Source organism: Zingiber officinale, chromosome 6A (assembly GCF_018446385.1).
Source record: "Zingiber officinale cultivar Zhangliang chromosome 6A, Zo_v1.1, whole genome shotgun sequence".
Taxonomy (NCBI): Eukaryota; Viridiplantae; Streptophyta; class Magnoliopsida; order Zingiberales; family Zingiberaceae; genus Zingiber; species Zingiber officinale.
Genome location: NC_055997.1, coordinates 36,271,424 through 36,295,258, shown reverse-complemented (window position 1 = coordinate 36,295,258; position 23,835 = coordinate 36,271,424). Strand labels below are relative to the sequence as shown.

Genomic DNA, 23,835 nt, shown 5'->3' with positions numbered 1-23,835 from the left:
TATGGGTGTAGTTGAGTAGGGTTATTTTTTAGTCTTATTATCATTGCTTTAGTTGATCACTATTAAACTGCGTGGATGTTTGGATGTGTGTTATGTTTTATTATTATTATTGTTCCGGCCATGTTGGCCGATGTATATGTGGCCCTAGAGGCAATGTATAAAGTTTCAAATTGTCAGCCGTACAGGGGAGATGCTGCCGAAATTTCTTCGGACATGGATTCCCTCGGGGCATGACAATTTATTTGGTATCAGAGCTAAGTTTGCTATACTTGTTTGATTTTCATGTTACAGATTTTCGAGATTTATTTGATACCAATTTATTGGTATCAGAGCAGGTTATAATACCTGCTTTTGGTGTTTTGGATATTTGGTTAGCCCAAGTTTGTGAGTCAAACTGGGTATTTATTTCGAATTAGCACGGATTTCCATTATGTTTATGTTTCGGACTTCCGTTTCGGATTTATATGGATTTTCGATGATTTTCTTGTACGAAATTTCGAGGAAAAAAAAGGGGACTGGACAGCGACGGAACATCTCCAGACGGCAAATAGGTAAACAGGTAATTATATAATTTTTGTTACTTGTAGTAATATCTGGTGTAATAATTTAACGGATATGAAGCGATGTGCATGTGTTTAGGCACGTGTTTGGGGCTCTCGATTGGGATTTACCATTTATCCTACTTTTAGAAATTTTGCAACTTTCTTTTCAATGCAGATTGTCTACTATTTTAGTTTGCTGTATATCTGCATATAGGACTACATATATGGCCATATCAATGTCGTATCCGGTTGCCTAGGCCCATTAGTCCCATATATTGAAGCGAAGCTAAGTGTTATGGTCCACAATTGCAGACGATGTGGTCACCTACTGCAATGCCTAGGCAACATACTAAAACCATTTGTTTTCCAATTGGCTTGACTATCAGTGCTAGAATAAATAGAATAACAATATTTACCAATAAAGGTTAGAGTGCTAAATTTCCTAGTACTATTTGTATACAAACACCCCAACAGACCACCTATTGTTTCAAAGTACTTTGGTCTTCACGTATGTTGGATGTGCTATGGCACATTGGCATACCGAAGCCAACCATATGCTGGGTTAGCTACGTAGGGAATGTCAGGTTGATTAGGTTAAATATGCCGATTATTCATATCTATGTTGCGTGTACATATGATTAGTATGTGTTATAGGAGTCATGTGGAGATTGTCCATTTGCAGGTAGTATTTGTATACATGTTCGATATGATTATTGTAGGTTCCTTGTGGATTATAGCTATGTAGTTCGGTGTATGTGTCTGAGTGTCTTATTGGAAGTATCTTGTCAATTTAATCTATGTTGTGGGATGTGCACATGTGTTTAGGTATTTTATTGGAGGTATCTTGTCGATTTAAATCTGTGTCGTGGTATGTGCACATGTGTTTGGGTGTCTTATTGGAAGTATCTTGTCGATTAAATTGGTGTTGTGATATGTACACATGTGTTTGGTGTGGTATTCGAGGTAACTTGTTGATTATGTTTGATTTGTGAGTGCACTCGGGTTTAGTATGCTTTATTGGAAGTATATGTTGACTATACTCATAGGATATGTGTACACATGTTTGGTGAGTATTATTGGACGTGTATTGTCGATTATACTTATGATGATATATGCACCCGGGTTTGGTATGCATTGTTGGAGGCATCACGCTGATTTATACTTGTGTTATGAGTGTGTTGGGTGTGTACTAATTGGAGGATATTGTCGATCATACATATGTTGTGTGTGCACATGTGCCAAATGTATGGTTGGTAGCAACATGATGATTCTACCTATGTTGAATGTAGAATGTCGAGTGCCTACATTATGTTATTGGTTGTATTACCCTGTCAACTAATTCTCCTATTGGTGGGTGCCCGACCCACTACGATGTTGAGAGAGTTGACAATGGATTTGATTTGCTTACTAGGTTGTTACACCTTTGGCTAGCCACAGTGATATGTGGTAAAGTGATCTTGTACAGTATCTAGTTGGATAGTAAGATGTCTTGATCACTTATGGATTGGTGGTGGTGGATCATTGCTCCCACATATTGTGGATTGCTTGTAGTGGAGTATTGCTCCCATATATATATATATTGTAGATACATATTATGGATTTAGTTGTGGTGGAGCGTTGCTTCCACATATTGAGGATTTCTTGTGATAGAGCGTTGCTCCCACATATGTGGTATTTTCTGTGATGGAGCGTTGCTCTCACACTGGTGGATTTATTCTTTGGTGATTTTTATTGTTGGTGATTAGATTTCAGATTTATTATCAGGGATCTTATGGTTAGGAATGTCTTTAGTATGGACATTGTGAGTTCTTGATTTTACCATTAGAGCTTGCAGAGCCTTAGATATTTTCAGGGACTTGATAATTTTGGTATTCGTAGGATGTTTGGATCGGTTTCCATTGTCCTTGTTGACGATATTGTGATCTATTTTGGATCCGAGGTGAGTCACATACACTATCTTTGCATAGTTCTAGAGATGTTTCGATGGGAACATCTATATGCGAAGTTCAGTAGTGCGTTTTGGGATTGTCTTCTGTGAGATTTTTGGGACACATGGTTACCAATAGGGAATACCGTGGATCTACAGGAGATAGAGTTGGTTACCATTGGGTAGTAGTCGTAGTCTATACAGGAGACTCAAAACTTCCTTGGTCTGGCTCGATATTACAGACGATTCGTCGAGGGTTTTTCCCGCATAGCTATGTCACTAACACGCTTGACCAGGAAAGGCATGAAGTTCACGTGGTTCGAGAATTGCGAGACCAGCTTTCAGGAGCTGAAGCGGAGATTAGTGTCGACTCCAGTTTTGGTTTTACCTTCTGGAGAGGACGGATTCATGCTCTATACTGACGCGTCTCTTCAGGGTTTGGGCGTTGTTCTGATACAGCACGGCAGAGTAGTCTCCTATGCTTCTCGACAGTTGAAGGAACATGAGAAGAACTACCCAGTTCATGATCTGGAGTTAGCTGCCATCATCTTTGCTTTGAAGATTTGGCGACATCATTTATACGACATTACATTTGAGATTCTCACTGATCATAAGAGTCTCAAATATATTTTCACCCAGAAGGAACTTAATCTCCGACAGAGGATATGGATGGAGTTCCTGAAGGATTATGATTGTACCATTAACTATCACCCGGGGAAAGCTAATGTGGTTGTCGATGTACTCAGCAGGAAGTCCAGAGGGACTTTGGCTTGCCACCGAGTTTCAGTCACAGACTTGGTTCAGGGTTTCTCCGAGTTAGGCCTTCAGGAGCAGGGACAGACAGAGCAAGGTATTCTTGTTACCATGGTTGCTCAGTCGTCGATCAGGACGAGGATCCGAGAGGCCCAGGCTGGTGATCAACATTTGCAATTTATAGGCAGCTAGATAGCTTCCGGGCAGCAGACCGAGTTCACACGAGACGAGGAGGGTATTATATACTTTCGAGGCAGATTATGCGTACCTCAGTCTCATCTGGTCTTACAGGAGCTATTTCAGGAGGCTCATCGCTCTCGATTTGCGATCCATCCAGGAAGGACCTGCATGTATCGAGATTTGAGGCATTCTTACTAGTGGAACGATATGAAGAAATACATCGTGAAATTCGTAGCTAGATGTCTTGTCTATCAGCAGGTGAAGGTCGAGCACCAGAGACCTACCAACTTACTTCAGTGGATTCCTATTCCCGAGTGGAAATGGGAACACATTACCATGGACTTTGTGGTGGGTTTGCCGAGGACACAATGAGGCTATGACACGATTTGGGTAATCGTTAATCGATTAACCAAATCCGCGCACTTCTTAGCGATCCGGAGGACAGATTCTCTGGATCGATTGGAAGATCTGTATTGCTGGGAGATCATCATATTACATGGTGTCCCTTTGACTATTATTTTGAACAGAGACCCCCGGTTCACGTCTCGTTTCTGCAGAGTCTGCAGCAGGCCTTGGGCACGCAGCTCTGTTTCAGTACAGCTTTCCATCTGTAGAGAGATGGACAGTCAGAGCGGACCATACAGACTCTAGAGGACTTGCTGAGGTCTTATGTATTGGATTTTAGAGGCAGTTGGGAGGGCCATTTGCCATTGGTAGAGTTTGCCTACAACAACAGCTTTCATTCGACTATCTAGAGGGCACCGGTTGAATAGTTGTATGGTAGGCATTGCCGGACACCCACCCTCTGAGTTGAGGTTGGGGAGGCCCAATTGTTGGGACCTCATAAAGCTCAGCAGGAGGCAGAGTTTGTCCATACTATCAGACGGAGGATGTCAGAGACGCATGACCATCAGAAGAGATCTGAGACGGAGACCCCTAGAGTTCTCTACTGGTGACCATGTTTTCTGCGAGTTTCACCCACGAAAGGGGTGAAGAGATTTGACCTCAGAGGTAAGATAGCTCCGCGATACATTGGCACTTTCCAGATCCTGGAAAGGATTGGAGCAGTAGCTTATCGGCTGGCATTACCACCATCCCTGGTAGGCGTTCACGACGTATTCCACGTATCTATGCTGAGGAGATACATACCCGACCCGACACATGTGCTGACAGATATCTCAGTTCCCGTTCAGCCTGACGTCACTTATGAGGAAGTTTCGGTACCGATTCTGGACCGGAACGAGCGTCAGCGGATTCTAGACCGGAAAGAGCGTTAGCTGCGGAACAAGACTATCCGACTGGTTAAAGTCAGATGGCAGCATCATTCGGATGAGGAGGCTACTTGGGAGCTTGAGGATATGATCCGAGCTCGATATCCCCATCTTTTCATTTGAGGTATGTGGGTTATTACCGTTCAACATTTATACTCTTTACCTGTTATTAATATTTGCTGATGGTAGATAAAGAAATTTGGGGACTAAATTTTTATTAGTGGGGGAGAATGTAAAATACCAAAAAATGGCAGATAATAATAAGGGGAATTTTCTAGAATTTTTGGAAATTTTTGAGGAATTTTTGGGAGTTCGTATGGACGAGTTTACGGGGATAAAAATGGGGCCCAGGAAAGCCTCTTTAGGCTACCCCATTTTTAATGAGGAAATGTTTAATTTCTTTAAACATTTATTTTTCCTTTTTCTTTTCTTTATTTTTCTTTTCCTCCATTTCTCTCCGCCTCTTCCCCCCGTGCCCTAAAACCCTTCGACGCGTTCTCCTCCTCCTAACCGGCGCCCAACGGCTTGCCCTAACCGCCACAAGCGATGGTTTCCTCGTGATTTAATCCGTGGCCAAGGGGTCTTGTTCTCTCTTCTCCACTCACTGCCGCAAGCAGCCAACTCTCCTTCTCCTCTTTTCCGAGCCGCACCAGGCGCTGCCACCACCTGAGGCCGAACGGAGCAGCGTCGATCCATAGTTGGCGCACCAGGTGCCCTAGCACCCTCTGCCTTTCATGGCGAAGACACCCTTTTTTCCCTAGCACTGAGTAACCGTCGCCAGCCGAGGTCCCTACTTTTTCCCTGTCTCCGCCGTTGAGATCAGGAACGCGCCGACGCCGACCACCGTGCCCTAGTCTTCCTTCTCGCCGCTAGCCATAGTGCTGAGTGCCTCCCCTCTACTCACATACGTGCCCTAGTTCTTTACTACCGAGCCTCTCCCTTTTCGGGAGTTGCTGCTGCGCCATCGACGAACCTCAGCCCTAGATCACCGGCGTTGAGTTGGGGCTCAGAGCACAGAGGTAAGGGTGTTGCCCTAATTGGTTGTATCGGGTACTTGATTGTTGCTGTGGTGTTCTTGGTCCAGCTCACTTTGTTCCAGCATCATCATGGGGGCTGTGAATTGAAGGAATGATTACAGCGGGCTTTTGTGTGTTGTGGATCAACAAGCACGGTTGTGAAGTTGCTTGTTCAAATTCCAGCAGCAAGCAACCTTTCACCCGCAGTCACTTGGATTGTGAATTGAGATAAGGTTTAGGGTTTTGATCTTTGTTGTAGATGATTGCTAGTTGTGTTAGCAATAATTGTTAACTTAGGTTTAGAATTAATCTAATGGTGTAATTAGGGTTAATGAAGCTAACCCTAGATGATCGGTGGATTAGAAATTTGTTTAGCTATTTGTTTATAATTAACGTAGCTAAACTGTATGATTTACTACAAGGCTTTGACGCGAGACAAGTATCTCAACGTCAGAATTGGAATGGATTGGATCCTTTCTTTTGGAGGCGGGTACTTTGACTTTATGTCATTTGATATGCACAGTAATGTTTTTAACAAATAGCAACGATTGTGTTTTTCTTATCTGCTTCGGTTGATCACTACCCGATCTGTTACATGCTTGTTTGTTTATTTGTTATGCACATCATGTTAGTACTTATCTGATTATACATGCTTATAGGGGTAGTGACACAACCATGTTATATATTATGTTCAGGACCTAGGGTTTTTGATACCTTATCTGATCTGTGTACCTTTGATTTGATTCATTGTCCTATGGTACATTTTATATTTATATATGGATATTGCTATGCTGTTCAGGATATTGCCATGTTTTGTGTCATGCATCATCTCGCATGATTGCATGCTGTACGATAGTCTGCTCCATTATTGTCGAGCACATCGCCTGTTACATGTATCTGTACACACCACCACTCATGGGTTAGTGGTATATCATACAGGTGTGTGGCAGTTCTGCTGTTTGGCTCCGTTGGTCTGGTGACTCAGCGTGGTAGCCGACAGACAGTTCTTCTCTGTTTGGCTCTGCTGGTTTAGTGTAGCAACGTGGTAGCCGAGAGGCGGTTGGACTTTGTTTGGCTCCGTTGGTCCGCTCATGGGTAGTGTGACGCAGCGTGGTAGCCGACAGAGATTCCTCCCCGTCATCGTGTACCGGGAGATGAGAGAATTTAGCTCCCCTATTTATGATTTGGGGTAGGAGGATAGGTGTACTCTGACCGCTTCCCGTCCACTTGGTTACTCATTAGGAGCAGTGATGGCAGAGTGCACAGTTGTCACAACCCTACCCACTCAGTCTCACCATTGTGTGTGAGATGGCTGACTGGCGTCATGGGTGACCAAGTCATTGGCATCTTATGCATTTATTCATTTTCTGATTGTGTTTGCTGCACTTATATGTTGCATTTGGATGGATGCATATGTTTGACATGCATACAGGATTTTGATACCTCTCGGTCTGACGACCCTGTTATACTTATACCTTGGTCCTGGTTAGTACAGTTTTCTCCTGCTTTATTCAGTTGCATTTATCCTTCTTGTATCAGGAGATTGTACGCATGATTAGTGTTGGTTGTTATTTTCTTTATTATGCATATCAGTTGTTACCCGCTGAGTGTTGAATGCACGCCCTCCTCCATTGCTATTTTCAGATTGATGATGTCTGGAGAGTTCCAGTCGCTGGTCCCCTGCAGACCACGAGGACGTTTGTTGGTATTTTGGTTCTTCTTTATTAGATTGTGTTTAGACTTATTCTGCCTTTGATACATATGGAATTATATCAGTTTACTATATGGATATTGTCGATGACTTTCATTCAGATTTGTTTTACTGCATGCCTGCCTCGACGATAGAAGAGGTGAGTTGATTTTATCGTTGGATTTGAGCTTTGTGGGTGTAGTGGAGTAGGAAATATGTTCTGAGCTTTTTGGGTGTAGTTGAGTAGGGTTATTTTTGAGTCTTCTTATCATTGCTTTAGTTGTTCAATATTAAATTGCGTGGATGTTTGGATGTGTGTTATGTTTTATTATTATTATTGTTCCGGCCGTGTTGGCTGATGTATATGTGGCCCTGGAGGCAATGTATAAAGTTTCAGATTGTCAGCCGTACAGGGGAGATGCTGTCGAAATTTCTTCGGACAGGGACTCCCTCGGGGCGTGACACGTACTCTTCATCGGACTCGGAGTCGGAATCTTCGTTTCTTGCCATAAATGCAAGATGACTCGAATGCTTTATTTGCTCCGTGTCATATTCATTAGAAGAGGTCTCGTCCCATGTCGCTTGGAGGGCTTTCTTTCGTCTTGTCAATTTAGGTCTTTCTTCCTTCCGTTTTGGGCATTCGTTTTTGAAATGCCCCCTTTTGTTGCATCCGTAACAAATCACTTCTAATTTGTTTTGGGTTTGGTTGAGTGGTGTCTTCTTGGCACTTTTTCTAAATTTCTTCGTCAGCAATCTCTGGACCATGTTGACTAACTCTTCTTCATTTGTTAAGTCAGCATCTGACTCGCTTTCAGGCTCGATCTTTGTTTTTGTTTTTATTTCCTTGCTTGGACCTGCATACAAGGCAACTCCTTTCTCGACATGGCTTACGTTAGATTTCTTGTGTAATTCTAATTCACAAAATAACTCATCTAACTTAAAAATGGAAAGATCCTTAGAAACTTTGTACGCATCTACAATTGATGCCCACAAAGCATTCCTCAGAAATGCGTTTAACGCGTACCTTATTGTGTCGCGGTTTTCCAGGTTGTGTCCGATCAGATAGAGGCCATTGAGGATGTCCTTCAGTCGAGCGTGTAGTTGCGAGGCCGTCTCTCCGGGAAACATTTTAATATTAAACAAATTATTTAAATGTAAGTCCTGTTTATTTACTTTAGACTCGTCAGTTCGTTCATGTAGTTTTACTAGGGAGTCCTATAGTTCCTTAGCATTGTCGTAGGGGCCGACTCGGTTCAACTCCTCCATTGTGAGCCCGCACTAGATGGTGTTAATCGTCTTATAGTTTAGTTGTGCCTTCTTGATCATTGGAGGAGTCCAATCTTCAAGTTCTAGTGGCGTTCCATCATTGGTTTGAGGTGTGTAGCCTTTCAGTATTGTGAACCAAAGCTCAATGTCTGATTTCAGATAGCACTCCATTCTGTTCTTCCAGTAGCTAAAATTCTCCCCTTTGAAAAGAGGAGGCCGGATAGTACTATAACCTTCTTGATCGGAGTTCGACATCCTTGAATACAAGAAAATAACAAACCAATTTCCAAGACTTTCGTCTTGGGATTAGTAGTGCTTGAAAAATAGAAATAATAAGAAAAATATTCTAAAAGACAATAAAAAATTTTTAAAAGACGCTTTGAAAAATGGTAAAGTAATTTCAGAGCTTACGAGACTCTGATATCAATTGTTGGATTGGATAAGTGTGATAGATGGGGGGGGGGGGGGGGGGAATATCGCGCTCTTTTAAAACTTTTCTTTTTCTTTCGAAATCAAAATCGTGCAAAGGAAATTAAAATAAAAGACAAGTTCATTTACTTCGTTCGGAGTCTAGGTCGACTCCTACTCGAAGGCCCGTGGTTCTCGACAGCACTGATGGGAAATCCACTATAACCCTTCTTTCCGAAATCCTCGGAAAGAAGCAGATCGTACAAATGAGCAAGATAGCAACAATCCTACTATCTTACTAATGAAATAATACAATGCAAGATAAAAATTAATATACCGACTAAATGTAGAATTTGAAGCTCGATCGGTACTTCCAGATGGAGTAGTTTGAAGAGCTGCATTGAGCTTGCAGTACAAACAGCTTGCGCAGAGGTGAGCCTTTATATAATCAAAAAGTTGTTTTTGTCTCAGACCTCGAGCCCCTTTTTATAAGTGTCTTTGAGGTTCGGTCGACTGATCCCTCTGTTCAGTCGACCGAACCAGCTCCCTTCCTTCTTGGCTGGAGTCTGACACTGGCTCGATCTTTTGCATTAATTAACTACTCATTAAGGGTTTGGTCGACCGATCCCTACTTTCGATCGACCGAACAAGCTCCTTGCCTATTCGTCGAGATTTGCCAAGATCCTCATTTAATGGTGCTTTAATGTTGATTGGTTCGGTTGATCGATCCTTTGGTTCGATCGACTGATCAACTCTTTTTCCTTTTGCTTTTGATCGATGCTGATGAACTGGCCCATGTTGAGTCATCATGGTTCGGTCGACCGATCCCTATGTTCGGTCGATCGATCCGGCCGAACCTACAACACAGAGTTAGACAACGTATCCCTGCAACACAAAGGTTAGCACAATAATATTAAAATGCAAGAGTAATATAAAAGACAGTAGAACTGTCTTGATCTCAACTTGGAAACCTTCCCGGTTCTTCAGTTGAATCAGCGACCTAAGGTTGTTCCCTTCGGGAACCCGACCTCACTGTCGCTCCTCCAGTTGTTTACCTCAACCTACCTACCAAACTTAGATCCTCCAGATCTAGTTTGGACTTTTCACTTAGCTTTGATCGGCTCGTTAGGACTTTTTTCTTGATCTTCGGTCCTCTAGACCTCTCGATCACACCACCAAGCATCGGGTCCCCTCGACCCACTTGGACTTTCACCTGGGTTCCACGATCTGCTAAGATTTCTCCTGCCTAGCCTCCAACTAGGTCTTTTCCGATTGAGTAAACAGCCTGCACACTCAGTCAACTTGTTAGATCACAACAAGACTTAACTTGAATCTTTGACAACATCAAAACTTAGGTTTGATTCTGGTGCTGCTTGCACCAACAGTAAGTACCCCGAGTTAATTTTGATGTGATCAACAAGGTTAAGTTAGGTCATGCTGTTTTGATGCTTTGTTTCTGAGTGTGCTTACGAATATAAGAAGTCGAGCAGAATACGCGACTAGGGAGGAGGATGACACGGGAAGCGAGTTGATGGGTTCGGTGCATGCATCCGAGGAACGTGGTGATTCGAAAAAGTACATCGGAAGAAGAGAAAAATGTGTGCGACGTTCGAGGGATGAAAAGTCAGGGAGGACACCTGCTCGAGGAGAAGGTTGGAGTTAGGTTCGGGTAAGCTCAACTCCAGATGGCTGGAGAATCATCCAAAAAAGAGCGAGGAAGAGTTAACTGGTTTTGAAGGCTAACTGACCGAGCTGCATGGTGAAAGGTGCCTCCAACATGGTTGGAGGCGCCCTTGCGCCTTTTGGGGGAAGGCGCCTCCAACCATGTTGGAGGTGCCTTGAGCTACTGATTACCATTAGCTGACCGTTGTGAGCGTGGATAAAACTTTATCAACTGGAGGGGCCTTGGATGTCATTAGAGGCGCCTCCAACCCACAAAAACCAATGGTAGCAACTGCTCAGAATTCTATAAATAACATCCTAGAGTTAGGAGTCAAACACAACAACTTCTATACTCCTTACCGAGTTGTCATTGATTGTAAGAGGTTTCTCTACCTTTAACAAAGGAGATTATTATTGACCTTTCACTTGCCTTGAATTAACAACCACTTAGGTTGTAACCAAGTAAATCATGTCTCCTTTCTTTTATGTTGTTGGTTAATTTATTCATAATTGCTTAACTGTTTATCCTTGCTAGTTCGAAAAGTAAGAGATTTTTCTAACTCTAATTTTAGGGCTATTCACCACCCCTCTTGTAGGCCTTACACGGACCTACAATTGATTTCAGAGTTCAACCACCTTAAAAGGACTAACCACCAACTGAAACAACGAGATGGCTGGAGTGAGCATCTACCCACTAGTGTTTGAGGGGGAGTTCACATTTTGAAAGTGACATATGAAGGTATTTTTTAAAATCGATTTTAATATTTTATTAACAATTAAATATGGTTTTAAAGTGCTCAAAATAAAAAATGGAAAACAACTTGAGGAACATTATTGGACTAACAAGCAATGAGCAGAATTTATAGCAAATGATAAGACTGAGTTTCATCTTCTAAGTGTGCTACCTACTCAAGAACTCAAAAGAATCAATGCCTACAAATGTGCAAAAGAACTTTGGAAAAAGTTCTTAGAACTCCACGAAGAATCAAGAATAGAAGAATTTGACTCTTCGATGGACATCTCTTCGTCATCCGACTCTTCGATGGGCATCACTTCGTCAACAAAGGAATCCGAGATCAAGGAGATCACTGACACAACACTAATAGAAGAATACCTACCCGAAGACGGAGCCACTTTCGAGGAGAGCATTGATGAAAAGGGAGCCTCTACTGATGAGTACAACGTGGTAAGTCAGGTAAGTGAGCTTCCTCTAAATCAACTGTATGAGTGTATTAAAATGCTAAATAGATCTTTGTGTAAAACTATATCTAAATATCTAAAATCAAAGGAAGATCAGGAAGACCTAGTTGAAAATTGTAACAAATTCAAGGATGAAAATAAAAAAAATTAAAAGATTGATTAGAACAATTGAAAAAGAACTTGACATGTTCAAATTTTAATATTTCTCATGTTAAATACAATGAATGGCTAAATTGGTATTTTAGATTTCACAAGGACAGAAAAATTCCAAGAAATTATATTACCACAAAAACTTTTGATAAATCTAGTATATAGGAACTTATTTTGGGTTCTGAAATCAAGTCTAACTTAATTAAAATTAATTTTTATACAAGCTTTAATTTTAATTTACTATAATTTTAAATATCATTTATAAAATTAATTAATTCATATACCTACTGTTAATATTTTCCATTGAAATTATTTTCTCTATAATGAAGTATATTTTTTTTAGAATCAATTTCTTAGGAATTTCTTAGTAGTTAAGTAACGGTCACCTTAGAGAGTAGTGAGAAGGGTGGTCGTTACAGTTGGTATCAGAGCAGTTCCTATTCTCCAGCATCACACATTAGCACCAGCCTTGCCGTCTTCAAGTAAGAATGTATTTATACTTTCTTTTATGCTTTTCCTTTAGTGCTTGCAGTATAGAGAAATGTTTAGAAGTACCTACTCATATGTGTTTAAAGTCAAGAATCATGCTTAAGTAAGATATATCTAGAAAGTATAGTGATGATTTCAAGTTTTCCCTCTGCATGACGAGATGTCAAGAAGAGGGCGTCCCCATACCACTCGTACTGAGGACCGAGCTCAGGAGAACGAAGAGCCCAGAACAACTGAGACCAATCTTTTTGAAGTTGTTGCCCAACTCCAGAGACAAGTGGCAGAGCAGCAATAAGTGATTGTCAATCTGATGGTTAATCAGCAGTCAGTTCCTACCACTCCTCCGACCATAAATGCGGGGACTCCATTGCTGACTAAGGACCCACCAGTTACTCAGGAAGTCGCCACAGCACCTCGAAGGCAAGAAGCATACCTCATCCAGTGGCTGAAGCTGAAACCAGAAAACTTCTCAGGCACGACTGAGCCTTGGGATGCTCAAGCTTGGTTCAAGACACTAGAGAGTACAATGGAGCTTCTTGACTGGCCAGATGTCGAGAAGGTCAAGTGTGCCTCTTTCTGCCTATCAGGAAATGCTCGTATGTGGTGGGAGAGAGAGTTAAGAGCAAGAGAGTAGTCAATCAGATGAGCTGGACTGACTCTGAGACAGAGTTTCACGAAGAATTCTTTCGCCAACGGATCACCAATACACATTATGAAGAGTTTATAGAATTCAGAAGGTGAACCATCCTTTAAGTTCACGGGAGTGCCGAAGAGGAAGACCCAGAAATTCCTCTCCTCCCTAACAACTCACCAGATGTTAGCTAAAGGGTGTGTTGGTTTTCTTGCATTCATTGTGAGTACAGAAGAATAAGAAAGACCCAAACAGGAAGATGTTCGGGTAGTCTGTGAGTATCCAGAGGTATTTCCAGAAGAGTTACCTGGACTACCTCCCAACAGAGAAGTGGAGTTTGAAATTGAATTGGTTCTTGGTACCGGTCCAATTTCAAAAGCTCCATACCGCATGTCTCCAGTAGTGCTGAAAGAGTTACAAGAACAACTTCAGGAGCTACTTGACAAAGGCTTCATTTGCCCTAGTCATTCACTATGGGGAGCTCCTGTGTTGTTTGTCAAGAAGAAGGATGGATCTATGCGGATGTGCATAGATTATAGGGCTCTGAATCAAGTGACAATCAAGAACAAGTACCCACTGCCCAGAATCGACGACTTATTTGATCAATTGAAAGGGGCAACAGTGTTCTCCAAGATAGACCTGCGCTCTGGGTACCATCAGTTGAAAGTGAAGGAAAGTGATATACCCAGAACAGCTTTCAGGACCAGATACGAACACTATGAGTTCGTAGTCATGCCTTTTGGTGTGACTAATGCACCTGCAGTCTTCATGTTGGGTTTTTCGGGCCGCGAAAACCGCTTTTCGCGTCGCGGAAACCCCGAATCGCCCAAGCCACGGATCTCGTGCAAGGTAAAACTTTCGAAAAATATGAGTACGAGTTTAAAACACGATCGACTCTTAGATCTACGAGGGAAAAACATTTACCCTTGATGCGTGCCCTTCGTAATCCCGCAACGTCCAAAGGTAGCCGGATCTCGAGACCGTCAAGCGAACGGTCCTCTAGCGGTATCCAGACGAACAAGGAGTGGTCTTCTACCACTCAAAGATGGAAAGGAGAACCCACAAGTGTGCTAGCACTTTCTAGGGCTCTCAGATTGGATCTAAAAGGTGAGAAAGGAGAGAAGGGAAAAAAGGAACTCACACACTCCTCTAGGTACTCTCCTTTTGTGACCTTCACACCACCTAGTTGCTTGGAATCAACTCTCACTTCTTCTCCACCATGAAGCCACGACCATCAGCAAGGTTGAGAGAGGGAGAAGCACCCAAGGAAGAAGAAGCATTGAACACCATTCAATTGCCACCAAATGAAACCCTCTCCTCACTTAGTGTGGCCGGCCACCACATGTGTAACCCCCACATTAATGTGGCTGGCCACATTAAGAGGATTAATGGTGTGTAACCTCCATGAGGTGGCACACCATTATATAAGGGGATGATGTGGCATGTCATGTAGGATGAGTCATCCTCATGATGTGTCAATTCATCAAGTCAAAACTTGATGTGTCAACCTCTATTTGGTCAAGTCAAACTTGACCAATGCTCTTCCTAGTTGAGTTAAATCCAAGCTTTGATTCAAGTCAATTTTAATTTAATGAATCTCAATTCATTAATATAAATTGACTCATGAATCAAATTTAAATTAGACTCATTCAACAATTGAATCTAATTGAGTCTAACTCAATAAGTCTAATTTGAATCCAATCTTTGATTCATCATATGAATCTAATCCTATTGGTTCATCATATGAACCTAATCTCCATGCACATGTTCTTTGTGTGTGACCCAATAGGTTCTTGTAACGTTGGCAATGTTATAAACTCCTTTAAAAACATAAGCAATGAGCGGCATCTAGCAATACATCATTGCTACCCAAGTTACAAGAAATGTTGAGATCCAACATCACCTTGTGACTACTAATTGTGACTCCTCACAATATGTGACAAGTGTCCTTCTATCCTAGACATCTAGATTGATCAATGTGAGGCATAGACCGTGTCATCCTCGACCAATCTAAATCTTGAACTCCGAGTAGACTCACTCAATCAAATGAGCTCAATATCTCATATTGACTCATTTGGGTATGGCCATACACTTCGTGGTCTCACTCTATCAAGAATATCGATGTCTCTCCCGTCATATAGGAGGGATAGATCCCATCTACATCACTCACATCCCTCTGCATAATTTGTTATATACCCAGTAATCGCCTTTATAGTCCACCCAGTTACGGGTGACGTTTGACGAAACTAAAGTACATAACTCCTTATGTAGGGATCCATGGTGACTTCAGGTCTAAGGACTAATAGTCATACTAATAGCCACATGAGAAAGTATATGACACTCATATAACGATCCATGATACTTTCTCATGGCGGGTCATTCAGTATACATTCTCTAATACATACCCATGTGTCAGCTTGATATCTCTATATCCATGACTTGTGAGATCAAGTCATCGAGCTGACCTACATGCTAGTCTTATTGTATTAATATTGTCCCTGAATGTTAATACTCGACTAGGAATGATTTAGAGTAGTGTTCCCTATATCATCTCACTATCGATTCAACTAATCGATTGATATAGGTATGAACGTTCTACTCAAGGACGTTACTATACTTATTTTATCTGACACTAATACAAATAAGCATAATAACCAAAAACCAATGCCTTTATTAATATACAAAAATATGATATACATGAGTCCATACAATCATCAAATGATTGGCTCTAGGGCTCTAACTAACACTTCATGGACTTGATGAATAGAGTGTTCAAAGAATACCTTGACAAATTTGTCATTGTGTTCATCAACGACATTCTAGTCTACTCCAGAACCCCAGAGGAGCATGACACGCACTTGAGAATAGTCCTGCAGACCGTACAACAGAAATAGCTGTATGATAAATTCTCAAAGTGTGAGTTATGGTTAGAGATGGTGGCGTTTCTAGGTCACATTATTTCTAAGGAAGGCATCCAAGTGGATCTTGCCAAGATAGAGGCAGTCAATAATTGGCATAGGCCCAAGAACGTTAGAGAGATCAGAAGTTTCCTTGGTTTAGCTGGGTATTACAGAAAATTTGTGGAGGACTTTTCCAAGATAGCCTCTCCACTAACAGCCCTAACGAGGAAGGACAAGAAGTTTGAATGGTCAGACAAATATGAGCAGAGTTTCCAAGAGCTAAAGAAGAGACTGACCAGTTCTCCCATCCTGATAGTTCCAGAAAGTGACAATAGTTTTAACATCTACAGTGATGCTTCCAAGATGGGCCTAGGAGATGTACTCATGCAAGAAGGAAAAGTTATAGCTTATGCGTCTAGACAACTCAAAGACTATGAGAAGAACTACCCCACTCATGATCTTGAGCTGGCAGCTATGGTCTTTGCACTGAAACTCTGGCGACACTACTTGTATGGAGTCCAGTGCAGAATCTTCACAGACCATCAGAGTTTAAAGTATTTCTTCACCCAGAAAGACTTAAACGTGAGACAGCACAGGTGGATGGAGTTGGTCAAAGACTATGACTGTGAAATCCTCTACCACCCAGGTAAAGCTAACAAAGTGGCAGATGCACTATGCAGGAAGTCCAGTGCACTCCCGATGTCTTTGTCATCATTAGCCCTGCCACTGCAGAAGGAGTTGTCATATTTCGGACTTGAAGTTATTTATGGGCAACTCTCTGCATTGACCTTAGAGTCAACCTTGCTTGAGGATATACAGAGAAAACAAAGTGAAGATTCAGATATCCAGAAGATCAAGCAAGAGATACAAAAAAGAAGAAAATTCAGAGTTTCGAGTATCAGACAGAGGAATTATTTATCAGAGGAGCCTCCTTTGTGTTCCCAATGATGGAGAATTGAGAGAGAAGATTCTAGAGGAAGCTCATAGTACGTCATACTCTATGCATCCTGGTTCCACCAAGATGTATCAAGATGTGAAATAGAGGTTCTGGTGGTCTGGACTTAAAAGAGATGTTGCGAAATATGTCAGTACCTGTCTGACAAGCCAGAGAGTCAAAGTAGAGCACTAGAGACCAAGAAGAGTCCTGCAACCCCTCCCAATACTAGAATGGAAGTGGGAAGACATATCCATGGACTTTATAACAGGTCTTCCAAGAACCACGAACGGATATGATGCAATATGGGTAATAGTGGACAGATTGACCAAGTCTGCCCATTTTCTAGCCATCAAGGTGTCCCATTCTATAGAGCAGTTGGCACAACTGTATGTTAAGGAAGTGATCAGACTTCATGGAGCTCCAAAATCTATTGTGTCTGATAGAGATAGGCGCTTCACCTCTCATTTTTGGGAGTGTGTTCAGAATGCACTAGGCACCAAACTCAAGTTCAGCATAGCCTTCCATCCTCAGACTGATGGACAGACAGAGCGAGTAAATCATATTTTAGAAGATATGCTCAGAGCTTGTGTACTAGATTTCAAGGGAAGTTGGTGCAAACATCTATGCTTAGCTGAGTTTGCCTACAACAATAGCTATCAGGCCACCATCAAGATGGCACCATATGAGGCGTTGTATGGCAGGATGTGTAGATCACCCATTTGTTGGCAAGAAGCAGGTGAAAGAAGAGAAATGGAAGTAGAGATCGGCATTCGGACTGAGATGATAGATGAGACCACTCAGGCTATCCAGAAGATCAGACAGAGGATTGAGACTGCCCAGAGTAGATAGAAGAGTTATGCTGACACACGCGGTAGGCCACTTGAATTCCAAGTAGGAGATTCAGTCTTTCTCAAGGTTGCTCCTATGAAGGGAGTGATGAGATTTGGCAAGAAATGCAAGTTAAGTCCTCGCTATGTAGGACCTTACCTGATCATGGAAAGAATTGGGAAAGTAGCATACACGCTGGACTTACCACAGGACATGTCGGCCATACATAATGTATTTCATGTCCCCATGCTAAAGAAGTGTCTCCACGACCTTAGCCAAGTGATTCAGCCTCAGTCAGTACAGATCCAGGAGGATCTTAGCTATGAGAGCAGACCTGCACGGATAGTGGACAGAGAAGTTAAGAGACTAAGAAACAAAGAGGTGCCACTAGTGAAGGTCATCTGGCAGAACCAGAAGCATGAGGAAGTTACTTGGGAGCGTGAAGACAGCATGAGACAGAAATATCCAGAGTTATTCTAAGTTCGAGGACGAACTTTTTATAAGGTATGGGGAATTGTAACAACCCAAATTTCCTCAATAAAAGTCCTAAAAGTAATTTAAAAATATTTTAAACTGCTATAGAAATATTCTAGGGATTTTTAGAAATTTTTAGAGTATTTTTATGTAATTTTTGGAGGTTGTTTGGTATTTTTACTAGACGAAAGAAGTTTTGACAAAAAAATGTCCAAGCCAAGATTCGTACCCGAGACCTCCGGCCGAGCCAAACCTTAAGTGAACCCGGCTGACCAAGTGTGCCAGTGGGCGATGTCGATCAAATGAAGGACGAATTGTATTTAAGTAGTAGTTGGCTAATTGAATACATAGTTATAAAAGGGAAAATAGGTAATAGTTGTGCCCTAAAACCTTTTCTTCCCCCTTATTCCTCTTCGTGCGTGCGTCGATTTCTGCCCGAGCAAAGACAAAATGAAGCCCTAGCTTCACTCCGGCAGCCAGTCGAGGGGGTTCTCCGAGAGCCATCTACACCATCGCGATCACCTCGTCGAGGAGAGCGCATAGAGGTGAGGAAGGTGTCGAGATTTCAAGTCTCCGAGAACCTAGAAACCCTTCTTCACGGCTGTGAGTTCAAGAACACGAAGGTAAGTCTCTTCTCACCTGCAGTAAGAGTAGCTTTGGAACTTTGTTTCATTCTTTACCATCCACAGCATGTTCTTGTGTTGGTTTGTGTTGGAGCCGAATTCATGTTTGCAAGGGATCTAATTCTTTTGTTTCGGATCATGTTGCACCGAATATGTATGTTGGAGGGTTAAGGGTAGATTTAAGATTCTTTTTCCTTCTTCCTTGCATATCCACTGTAACAAGTTTAAAGACCTTGTTTGCTGCCGTGAGTTTCCAAGGGAAGAACATAAAAAGGGCTAAGTAAGTGAAGTGTGCATTGTTTTCTTACAGCATTAGGATAGCTTGAAATTTAAAGAGCAGCGAGTGTTTCATTGTTTCCTTGTTTCGGATTTTCTTCTGTACAACATTAGGATAGCTTGAAAATTTAAAAGAAGCAAGTGTATCATTGTTTTCTTACAGCATTGGGATAGCTTGAATTTAAGAGTAGCAATTGTTCCTTGTTTTCCTTGCTTCGGATTTTCTGTACAACAGTGATTTCCGTTTAGTTTGTTGCCGTGGCACATAACAAGAAGAACAATCATGTTTTGGTTCCTTGTAGGTTTTAATTCCAACAAGTTTTAGATTTAGGTTAAGTTTGTAGGCAGAATGTTGATTAAGCTTTTAGTGCAGATTTCTTAGAGCTTAAAATGTAGATTTTGATAAGTATGACATGCAAATTTTTATAAGTATTGTGCGCAGATTTTTATAAGTATTGCTTGCAGATTTTGATTTGTATTATATGCAGAACTCAAATCTTAGAGTAGATTTTATTAAGCATTTCAGTACAGTTGTATTAAGTACTTTCATGCAATTCTGTTAAGCATTTCAGTACAGTTTTATTAACCATGCAATTCTGTTAAGCATTTTAGTGCAATGTTAATAAGAATTTTAGTGCAGTTTTGTATGAGACATTCTTTTATTAGAGGTATTAACAAGGATAAGAAAGATAAAGAAAAGAAAGAAAAAGGCCAAGACCTTAAGTAGATCCCAAAGTCAAGACTTTAGGGATTTTGGCACACAAGGTACTACGCCTTGCCCCAAGAGAAGTTGAATATTATTTTGATGTATTAAAAGTATAAGCTTTTGAACAAGTAAAATAAGTTTCACATAAGTATAAAAGTATAAAAGTATAAATTTTAAACAAGTGAAATAAGCTTCACATAGGTTTAAAATTTAGCAAGTTTAGTTCTTTATGCTAGCATGATTGTATAGATTTGCTTTACATGTTTAGCTTTTCAGTATGTTCTTTTACTAGTAGATGAGCATGAGTAGTTTTCATTTTGAGCATTCAATTTTTAGATTTTAGTATATTCACATGCATATTCGAGTTTTGTGAGTTAGATAGCGCTTACTAAGCAATTTTGCTTATAGTTTGCATTTCCTCTTACTGCAGATAAAGGAAATGAAAAGATATAGCAAGGGAAGACGACAAGGTGGTGCAGATGGTGTGTGATGCCAGGACTATGGGAGAGACTTGGGATGTTATTGAGTTTCCGTGTTTTAGTGGTTAATAAATATTTGAGATTGTATCTTACATTTCATGCCATTGAAGATTATTCTAGTTTTAGATTGTATGCTGAGATGAGTTCTGTGTAATAAATAGATATTTTGGTGTTTGACACTTATTTAATTGCGTGGGTGTTTGATATATGTTCCAGCCACCTGTGGCTGATGTATACTATATATGTATCTCAGTTTATGGTCACCGGTACAGGGGAGGTGCTGTCGAATTTTTTCGGTAGGGACTCCTCGTGGTTTCGATCATACCGGTTAAGTAGAGTTAGTAGTTAAGTAACGGTCACCTTAGAGAGTAGTGAGAAGGGTGGCCGTTACACCTTTAGCTATTGTTCTTGAGAAATGGTCAGGTCTGGCCCATTCCTCGAAAGAGGTTTTTATAGGATCCCTATCTACAACAATTTTAACTTCTGGTTTCGGCGAACGAATAATCATTAAGTCCTCCTCTTTCCGGACAACACATACAAAGAGACCCGTCAATCATCAAGTTTTTAGTGAACCTCCGAAAGATAGCTATTTTTTTTATGATTAATCCTTTTTTTCATATCTCCCATCCATCTATTTAGTTATTCACTAGAGCAATGATGATATTGAAGTCAATCCGAGGTAAGTGTTTGGATCTATTGGGACATAACGATTTGCTTCCCAAGAGGTCTATTTTTCCTTGGAAAGTACTTTCCCGGCGAAACAAAAAAACAATTTTTTTTGCAACCTAAACTAGTACACTTATATATGAATGCATAAGAACCCATATGAATCTACTTTTATAAAATATTCTATTCCTTTACTATAAATCACAAGATCATAAATTAGGATTAATAAGATCCATTGCTACATCTTATCCATATTTAGTCATTCCACTGTATCTTGTATCTTTCTTTTACTAGCTTTATTAGTTTTATTCTATACCATTTTATCCCTATGAGATACCATACAATGATTTTATAAAGAAAGGATATAATGAAACTCTTGATTGGATCTTTCATGGGAACACAATCTATTTTATTTGATTGATGGATCCAACAACTAATTTTAATGAATTAAAAAGGGGAGTGGTCTTCAAAATGCCTTGTGATCTTCAACCAATTTTGTGCTTCAATATAATTACCTGCAGTAAACGCTATATCTTGTTTCCAATACTCAACTGCTTGATCAGACCAAGCCTTTGCAATTTCAGAATCACCTTGTAGAATGGCCTATTCTCCCTCGTCTGAATAGGTAACTCCTTCCCTTCGAACCGTATATGAGAATTTCATCTCGTACGGCTTGACAATCGATTCTTTTTGCTTGCACCCCATCTTAATCTACCTTATGTTAATTGAATGAAATTTGTCATATTGTCATAAAAGTATCCCATTTTTGTTAAGTTAGCCAGAAGAAGTTAATTACATAAGTTTAAAACTCTAATTTTTTGATAAAAAAAAGCTTTATCATTTCTCCCACCTTCAGAGGAATGAAGTATGGTTTGACCCTATATCCTATATATAATAGTGTTAAAATATAGTGTTAGAATTCTCTGAAAGGTAACTATCTCGATTGCATATATGGAATTTATATAATATAGATATAGAATTTTTGAAAAAGACTTCCCTCCCTAATATCCTAATATAATATAAGAAAAAAGAACTTATGATCTTTGGGATCTGATGCTACACCGCTGCTCAATACCTTAGTGGATCAACTCCATTACATAATTTGATTCCTAACTTTTATCCTGTATCACGGGATAAGTAAGCAAAGCAGTTCTTAACTCTATCAACCAAATAGCTTGCTAATTGATCTTTACGGTTCTTTCTCTATCAATTCAATCCTTTATCCATAGAGTATATAGGCTTTATCCATTTCTTCTTAATTTTGATTCTCGTGAAGTCTCTTTACTTGCTACAGTTGATAAAAATTGTTGCTTTAGACGACGCATATGTAGAAAACCTATTTCATTCTAGTATTTACTAGTTAATTGGATCTTTTTTTCTTCTTTCTATAGTAGAGATAGTCACACGTAATGACATATCACAACCATATTATTAAAATCTTGTGGTAAGAATGAGTTTCGTTCTAGTGCCCAGAAATAATATTCCAAAGCCCTTGTATGCTCTCCGTTACTTGTGTGTATAAGTCCTATGTTATAGAGTATATAACTTCGATCATAGGGATCAATTTCTAGTCTCATAGCTTCATAATAATTTTGTAAAGCTTCCGCATAATTTCCTTCGAATTGAGCCAACATCCGTTATAGTCATTCATTCTATTCAAAGAATCTTCGTTCTAAAATCGTACATGAGATTTTCAATTCATATGGATCCTCCCTTCTTTCTGCGCATAGTACGAAGGGAAATAATCCATGAAATTAAAATTTGACTATTCTCATTATGAACTGAAAGAGCTAGTATTTTTACAAGAAATCTCTAGCCAGCCTTCCTGTAAGAGGTTTTTTATTTACACCAACTGTATTAGTATTAGATGGAAATGGTAACTCCAACAATTTCTTTGTCCTTAACGCCCCCTATTTCCAGGAATTAGTCACTTCAATGATCTTTGATGGTTATACGGATACCCAAAGTACAAATGAGATGGATGTTTGTTGTCCCAATCATTTTCGTTAGCCCCGATACCGATAAGGAAAAGGGTAATTTATAACAAAGTTTTCATGTTGTTGATTCCTAGGTGTAGTGCTTCTTCCCCTATGTTGCCTATTGGTACTTGTGGAGTAGGATTGACTCACAATACGGAACCCATAGGTGTAACCTTTCGCTAAATACTAAAATCAATAATTGAAGCATCCAAGGCTAGATCAATCGAGGATACACATTACAGAAGGAATTGTTCTATCTAGAAACTTCACCTTCACTAAGTGTGGGTTTATTTTAATAATTTGATTTTTTTTCTATCTCGAACTATGTCTCTTTTTAATACTAGAGCTAAAAAAAGAATCAAATCGTACATCTCTGTAATAGGTAAATGCCTTTTTTTCTCCGGAAGTTGTCGGAATTATTCGTAATAAGATATTGGCTACAATTGAAGAGGTCTTATCAATAAAATTCGCATTTATCTGAGATCTTGGCATAATTAACAATCCATTCTATAATTCTTTTCATTACCCTTAAGCTAAGGGGAAAATGACCCCGCAAACTAAAGGAATTGTATGGTACGAAATAACATAAAATAAAAACAGACTAATTATAAAAAAAGATGTGGACCTTTTGTTTAGATTGGACAAGGAGAGATATGAAATATTAAAATCAAATTCGATTTCATTCAAATTTCATAGTATAACAACGAACTTTACTATAATAAATATTTCATCTAAGTTGAATAACCGAGGATTGTACTGCGGATTCTGATAATTCGAGAAGT

General features: G+C 40.2%; 1 pseudogene; it reads right to left on the bottom strand.

Annotated features, from left to right (window-relative positions):
- Positions 1–21,521: 21,521 nt before the first annotated feature.
- LOC121994753 lies at positions 21,522–23,575 on the bottom strand (annotated as a pseudogene).
- Between the last annotated feature and the right edge of the window lie 260 nt (positions 23,576–23,835).